Raw genomic sequence first — 7,952 nt, 5'->3', positions numbered from 1 at the left:
TATGCAGAGTGTCATTGATTTTATTGGGCCATATGTGTAAAAATCGAACTACTATATAAGCTTCATGAATTAGCATGGCACAACCTTAAATAAAGTGCAAAATTAAAATTTTTTATTTATTGATTTATAGGGTCCATAAAATTTTGAGGGCCAATTGAATGACAGAAGATAATTAAGGCTGTGAGCCGTTTTTTCTCTATTCTGAACACATTAAAAAGTAAATTGGAACAATAAAAGACTCTCAAGTAATTTCTCCAATGTCCAATAGAAAAGTTTATTTTAGAGATTGATTTATTTGATTTCAGAAAATATACTTTTGGGAAAGGAAACCTTTTAAAAGTGACAACCATTTCAAGACCAACTGCAAGGTGGTGGTTGGTCACTATGTATCCAGCATTGCTTACTGGCAGCCTCTACTTCTAAGACAACCTGAAACTCATCAATTAGAAGCTGGGTAGGCTTCAAGCCACTTAGTAGCACCACAACTCTTTTTTCCCCCTTGGTATATCATAGAATTTTGATCGACTTCGGCAAGAATGGGTCAAATATTAAGGTTGATCGATTTTGTAAACTGAAAGTTTATTACATCAATAATTAAAACAAAACACAGCATTTTTAAAAATTTATATTTAACAGATTTAAAAAATACAACAATTTCTAATAAACACTGATAACTTTACAATAAAGTAAAATGAGATTATAATACTGGTAGGATATTATCCATCATAACTATTAAAACATAAATAGTTAGGACATGATCAGATATTAAAACCCTACAAATTACAGGTACTAATATAGTCTTAAAATATAAAACAGCAACACCAGAAGTTCTTTAGAATGCTTGTCCCTTTAAATTGCACAAGAAAATATAGGTAAAGTTACAAAACACTTTAAAAAATATAATAAAAGAAATTTACTACTCTTTCACAAAGAAACTACATACAATAACTGTACATAATAAAAAATATGGGATATTAAAGATAAGATAAAGATTGGTTTTGAGTCACAGTTACCCGGAGTAAAAAATAACGGGTACATATTTCAATATAGAAGTGGAATGTTCAATTAAACTTACAACAATGGCTCAACATTAGCAAAACTATTACCTTTCAGATAACATTATATAGAATAACATTATAAACTATTCCTTTTCAAACAACAGATATTTTGAAGGCCACCTAACAATCACTGTTTTCTTTACATTAATATCAGGCACTGTGAAATACGAGTGGCTGGAATCTTTGAAACACACAAGTCTGAGGTTTGAAAATGTTTTAGTTAAATAAAATTATTATAAATAGTGACATGCATAAGCTTATATTTATGTCTTTAATCCAGAATTTTATAACAGGAAACATATTTATAACAATAGAATTTATTATTATAAATTAATTTTATAGCTGTAAATACTGGATAATAGCTGGCTCAGTTTAGGGAAGTCAATGGAAAAAATGACAAGATTGATGCATCCAAAATGCTATAATTTTTTAAGGTATCTACCACATACTTTTTGAGACGAAAAAAAAAAATTCACAAAAAATTTGCAGACAAATTTTTAGTTGTACACATATATATCAATTAAAAATATAGAGAAAACATGGAAAATAATATAATGAAAATCAATGAAAAGATAAGAAAAAATATTAAAATAAAATATTTAAATTTCTTTTCCATTTAAAAAAATATTAAACAGCCGGAAAACAAAATAATGAAAAGATATAATCTAGTCATCAGCTCACACAATCATAACTGCAAAAAGGAGTGCTTCTAATATTGTATTAATATAGCCAAAGCAAAATATATCAATACAATAGTATGAGGCCATATTAATACAATATTAGAAAGCACTCCTTTTTGCGGATATAATCGTGTGAGCTGATGATAAGATTATAAATTTTCATTATTTTATTTTCTGGCTACTTAATATTTTTTTAATGTTTTTAAAAATATTTTCATTTTTCTTCTTCTCTTTTCATTAATCTTTATTATATTATTTTTCATTTTTTTCTCGATATTTTTAACTTATTTCATGAGTTCTATATACCTGCAGCTTATACACAGTTAATAAAACTTATTATTTTTCTTCATTTTTCCTTTTGTCCTTTTTGTCTTTATTGAGCTATATAAAACAACATAAAATCAATAACTTAAAAATACATAAAAGTATTTTTCTAAAACTTTAACAATGGAACAATTGGTATAATGCAATAGCTACCAAATTTCTGACACATAGAAAACATAATTTTATTTTCGATTTAAATTAAAATGTATAAAAATTAATTGCTCTTTTTTTTAAAAGTAACTCACATTAGCTACACTAAATATTTTTAAGTATATCATTATTTTAAATTATAGTCAAATTTAACTTGTAACATTTATTACATTTGCAGGAATATAAACTCATTTTAGATGCATCAGACAAATACATACTGACATACCACTAGGTATTAAACTCTTTGATTTAACAACAATCTAAAAAATTTTATAGGAACTTTTTTAAATTTGGTTCTATAATTATATATATTAATATAAGGAAGACTATAATTTTCTAATTCAATCTCAATGAACGGAAATAATTTAAATGCCATGAGAAAGAATTCAGGAATTATAAAATTTGAAAATTTTAATTAGCATTTTCTTTAGAATTTTTTATAACTTTTTTAGAAATTTTCTACACACACTAGCTTAATATTACTGTAGTCATTACAAAAATGAAACTATTAGAAAAAATGAGAGTTTTAGTTTGTAATTAGTTATTTTTTTATTATAATGAATATATTTAGAATTAATTTTGGAATTCTAAATGTGAAAAATTGCTAAAAATCCTCCTGAAAAATTCAATTTTTACAAGTTAGTTGTTAGAAAGAAATTCACAAATTGGCAGTAAGAAACTTAAAATATAATTTTTGTGAGTGGAAATTGATTGCGCAAAGAAAAAAAAAAATTAACACTTCCGAAATCATAAAATTTGAAGTTTTTGATTACTAATTCTTTCTACACTGGATGTAAATTTTACATACATTAAAGTAAACAATCACACGAGACACATTTTACATGATATAAAATTGTAAAATAGCAAAATTTTATCAATTTTCTACAAATATTAAATAAATAAATAAAACAAAAGATGTAAAAATGGCAAAAAAGCATTTTTGTTTCAAAAAATAAATATGAAAAAAGTTTTTTAACATCAAGCCTTTTCATATAATTTTTTCTTTGAAAACAATAAAGGACATTACCATACAACTGTACCAGTAAAGAAAAAAAATTTTTTTTCCTGTCCACCATTACGGACATATTTTGAGTTTCATCTTTTAATTATTAAGAAGAATTTCACTCATTTATCAAAAGTTCTTACAATAAAATATTTCAATTATGTAGAAGCCAAACTAAGCCATAAGGCACAAATAAGTTTTTGACAACACTTCAATAGATTAAAATTATTATATTCTCAAAAATAGTTATCCATTCACAACACTTTATAGAGCTCTTATAGTCAGCATTTAAAATAATATTTTTCTCCTTTGGTAAGCTTTACATACATACGTAAGCACTGAAAATGTTTCGCAAACTTTTTAAAAATATCTTAATTCAATGCAATTTTACAGACAAATAGGAAAATATTGTTTGGAGAAACGAAAATTAATCAAGGTAAATAGTTGTCTTTTATTCACATATTAAATAAATATTAAGTTTTAGAGTCAAATCTAAAAACAGAGAGTAGATATACGACTGCAAAAGGTTAAGAGTCAATACAATAATCTAACAGTGAAAAGAAATACATTTGCTATAAAAAGTTAAGTGTCTAAAAAGGATTGTCTAGACAGTACACAGCAGTTTTTAATGAATTATGCCATGTTTAAATCATACATTTACTAAAGTTATTTACTTAAAAGCAAATTTAAACAATTGAGTGTAGAAATCAAAAGCAAAGAAAGAAAACGAAAAAGAGAATACTAAAATTTCCTCTATCTCATTATCTAGTTTTACATTATTAACAGAACTTTTTTTTAATCTCGTTTAATTATGACAAATAGATGTCATAAAATGCCAAGTTTAAAAATCTGTTGCACAGTTAGAAGCCACTGTGATTACAGCTTTGATTACATAAGATAAATAGAAGATGGCTTTTGCCATCGAATAAGAATGCTCTGTGCAACTGACAAAGTTCATATAACTGCATTAATAGTCAAAATAATTACAGAATATTATGTCATGTTATCAATAGGTATAATATCTAACTTTTTTAACATAATTTATAACTGAATTTTATATTTAGTCCTTTAATTTTTTTGCTCATATATATATTCAATATATCTTTATCTCTGAAATAGACATAAAACAAAAATTGTTAATCATTAATAGTGAAATAGATTTTATTTATCTAATAGAATAATTAATATTTAATTACTTTCACTAGGAAATATGCAATGGTTATTATTTGCAATACCAATATGCAATACCAATAATCTATTATTTCATGCATACTGGATTCAATTTTATAAGATTTGAGATACATAGACATTACAGCAATAAGAGTTTCAATATAGTAAAGAAAAAGTGGTATCAAAATAGTACATGAAAGTTTAAATGTTCATTTTTCATCAGCTTTTTAGCACACATGTAAATTGATTTTATATAGTTAATCATAGGTATTTGACATATAGATGATCTGCCTTTCACTATTTTGCAGGAGATATTAGTGTAGCCTGCCCTTAATCTTTAACATCCGTCTAGATTGCAAACATTTTTCATCACTGTTCCATTAATATTTATTAACATTTTAATATTTTAACAATTATTAAAATATAACAATACTTCCCTAAAGTGACTTTTATATGTTCAAAATAACGAATAGTATAAAAATATACATATTTTAAAATTATTAATCGCAGAGAAGCATTGATTATCTAGCATTAAAATATAAAAAAATATTTAGATATTTTAAAAATAAAATACTTATTTCATTTGTCAAAGTATTATTATGCATTTCCTAACAAATTCTGAATATGAAACTTATAGGTTAGAGTTTTATTTAGACATAAGAGGGAAATTTAAATCTGCCAAAATAAATAGCCGGTCAGTTGCGGCTTGACTCTGTTTCCAAGCCTCAGAGTTATTATTTAAAAATGCTGTCAACTGATCATAATATCTGAACACATGCAGAAACCCATAACATGCCTCTGGGGGCTGGAGGATTGTTTTAAACAGTAAGTGAAAATGTTAAGTTTAATTAAAATTTCTAGTTTATATTTTTTTAACCTCTATTAAGAGTTTATTGTCACATTTTGATTATTTATAACCTCAATGATGCAGGTTCAAGCTCAACTTTTGAGACAAAAAATGAATTATATCTTAGAATTGTAGACATATTTAACATTATGGTGAGAGTAATACACAGCAATACAGAAGATTTTGCTACTAAGCTTGTATGAGGCCATTTTTATGGCAAAATACCGCATAAATATTAGAATTTATATTTTAAAAACAGAAATTGGTGAATTTGCCTATAATCGAGATTTTTTTTTTATTAGACTTGTAAGTTCAACTAACAAAAGAGAGATTAAATTATTTTTTAAATTACATTGCAGTTTTTTAGTTACTAATAAATAAAATGGAACTTTTCTGAAATTTTTTCATAGCTATGCTAGTAATACCATTAATGAAAAATATTTGTGAGCATATATATCATCCACACAAAACTGTCTTGTCGTGAGATAAATTTATAAACAATCAACAGCCCTATTCATCATTTTTATAAGCATTAACAATGCAAAACAAAACTTATGTATTTTTTTCATGCAATAAATATTTAATAACAACAATATGTTTAAACAAATAGTGAAAAAGAAATTAAGTTAACAATGGAGAAATTATATAGAGGATTGGAAGATTTTTCATTATTACAAATTTATGAATAAACTAAAAGATCATCTTCTAGTTCAAAAAGGAATTTAAGTTACCTTAACTAATTGATTAATTCGCTACTGAAATTGAGCATCTAAATATTTTTATTGTATGCCAAAAAATATAGGCATATCATAGACCACCATTTATATGGATGCTGATTAATTGTATAGTCTAATAGATCAGGTCGATCAAAAACCACACGTGTCAAAGTATCAGCTATTTAATAATCAGCAATAAAATAAAATAATTTCAAAGCTAGTTTTTTTATAAGCTCCAATATATTATTACACAATCAAGAATAAAAGCCTGGGTGCCAAGGGTATTACGAAATTCAACATGTAAAGCTGATTTTATTACTGCATTATGTAATAGCTCCTAAAAAATGGGTTTTTCATTTTAGAAATAGAAATTTTTCCAACCTGTGAATAAACATAACATTTTTCTTCCATTGTTACAAATGGAATTTTCTTTTGTATCATTAACAGAATTTAAAGAAAAAACACGTAGCAAAATTGAAAACTTGTTCTTAAAATAAGAAAAAATACATATAATACAAGTAAACAACTAACATGTGATAAGCACAAAAGTATAACAAGTAACAAGCTTTGTGTAATAACAATGTATAATATTTCTGTTAGCAATAAATTTTTACTGTACATCATATTTTATTGCCTTGTGAAAAATATAGGATGATTTGTTTTGATTTTAAAGTTCTTTACAAGAAAAAAAAATCAAACCTCAATGAAAATTATTTATAGAATCAAAATTTGGCATAGTACCAAACATATCTGATAAAGCTGCCAACATAAATACAACAAAATAGCACTGATATAAAAGTATATAAACAAAAGTAGTACAACTTACAATAATCAAAATAATAAAATTTATGTACTAAAAATTGTGATACAAAAAAAAAAGTATATTGCAATGCAATAGGCAGCCAATATTGCTGCAACAGAGAAAAATGTACATTTTAAATAACAATTTATTGCAGTAACAACATTTTTAGAGAAAAGGCTCTAAAATTACAAGAGAAATAAAATCACTGGGATTGATGGAGTATAAATGGCAAGACTAGGGGTGTCTGCCTCAGGCAGATGATGAACTGAGTATTTCAGGCGTAGAAGTTGTACCGTTGCTGGGTGATGGGCAATGGTGCCATAGGACTTATGTCTTCTTCAACTGGAGTGAGAGGCTTCTTCATCATGCGCTCCAAAGTGGCAAGCACTAAAATAAATAAATTAGAGCTACTTAAGAATCAAAGAAAAGCAAACATTCCAGCAGCTGATATTTTGTTTGCATTAGCCAATATGAAAAATGGAACAGCAGTGCAACCATTTTGGAACAGAAAAAATGTGTTCTGGAGCAATAATTTGATTTTAACAGCAGATTTGTGCAAATAATTTTTATATTTGGAGTCTCATATTGCGTGTAAAATTACATTTCTGAACAGATATGAGCATATAAATTTACAGTTTATATAACATTTAGTAAAGCTTGAAAGAAAAAATGCGTTACTAAATAAAAAGAATGTTAGAAACACAACAAAGAATTACAATGAAAAAATTTACTCTACAAGTTTCTTGCACAAAGAAAGTCTAAAAACTGATTAAACCACATTTAAATCGAAACACATTTTTAATAATTAAATAAAAGGAACATGCATAGGTTTGAAAAAATAAAAAATTTTGAGACTTAATTTGATTTCCTTGCTAAACCGCAAGATTTCAGGGTGCGTAGCCAAATCTTTGAATCAAAAATAAGCACTTTTTAAAAACTTTTCAAGCACTTAACAAAAATTTTCAAGCACTCAAAAAATTCATATTCAATCAATGATATTATTGAAAAACAAAAACTTTTTATAAACAGTTTTAGCGTTAAAAAAAAGAAAAAAAAGAAAGGGGCGTAAATCGAAACAATCAGTACTTTCCCACATCACAGAGTGAATTCAACTTGACCCTGAACTCAGAACTAAAGTACCCTTACCTCTTACGTCAAAAAAAGTGTTAAAAAGTAAAATAAAATAAACAAGAACAAAATTA

At 25.7% G+C, this 7,952-nt stretch overlaps 1 protein-coding gene across 1 annotated transcript in view; it reads right to left on the bottom strand.

The window, feature by feature from the left end:
• Positions 1-5,791: 5,791 nt before the first annotated feature.
• LOC107436237 (uncharacterized) overlaps positions 5,792-7,952 on the bottom strand; it is a 46,895-nt gene continuing 44,734 nt past the window's right edge. Inside the window, exon 28 of the mRNA XM_043051047.3 lies at positions 5,792-7,137. The gene's annotated coding sequence lies outside the window, so the exon portion shown is untranslated. The remainder of the gene's footprint in view (positions 7,138-7,952) is intronic.

The sequence above is a fragment of the Parasteatoda tepidariorum genome, chromosome 3, assembly GCF_982258835.1.
Source record: "Parasteatoda tepidariorum strain Cologne lab strain chromosome 3, Ptep-v5.0, whole genome shotgun sequence".
In the NCBI taxonomy this organism is placed as follows: domain Eukaryota; kingdom Metazoa; phylum Arthropoda; class Arachnida; order Araneae; family Theridiidae; genus Parasteatoda; species Parasteatoda tepidariorum.
Note: the sequence above shows the minus strand (reverse complement) of the source record. Positions and strands in the feature narration are given on the sequence as shown.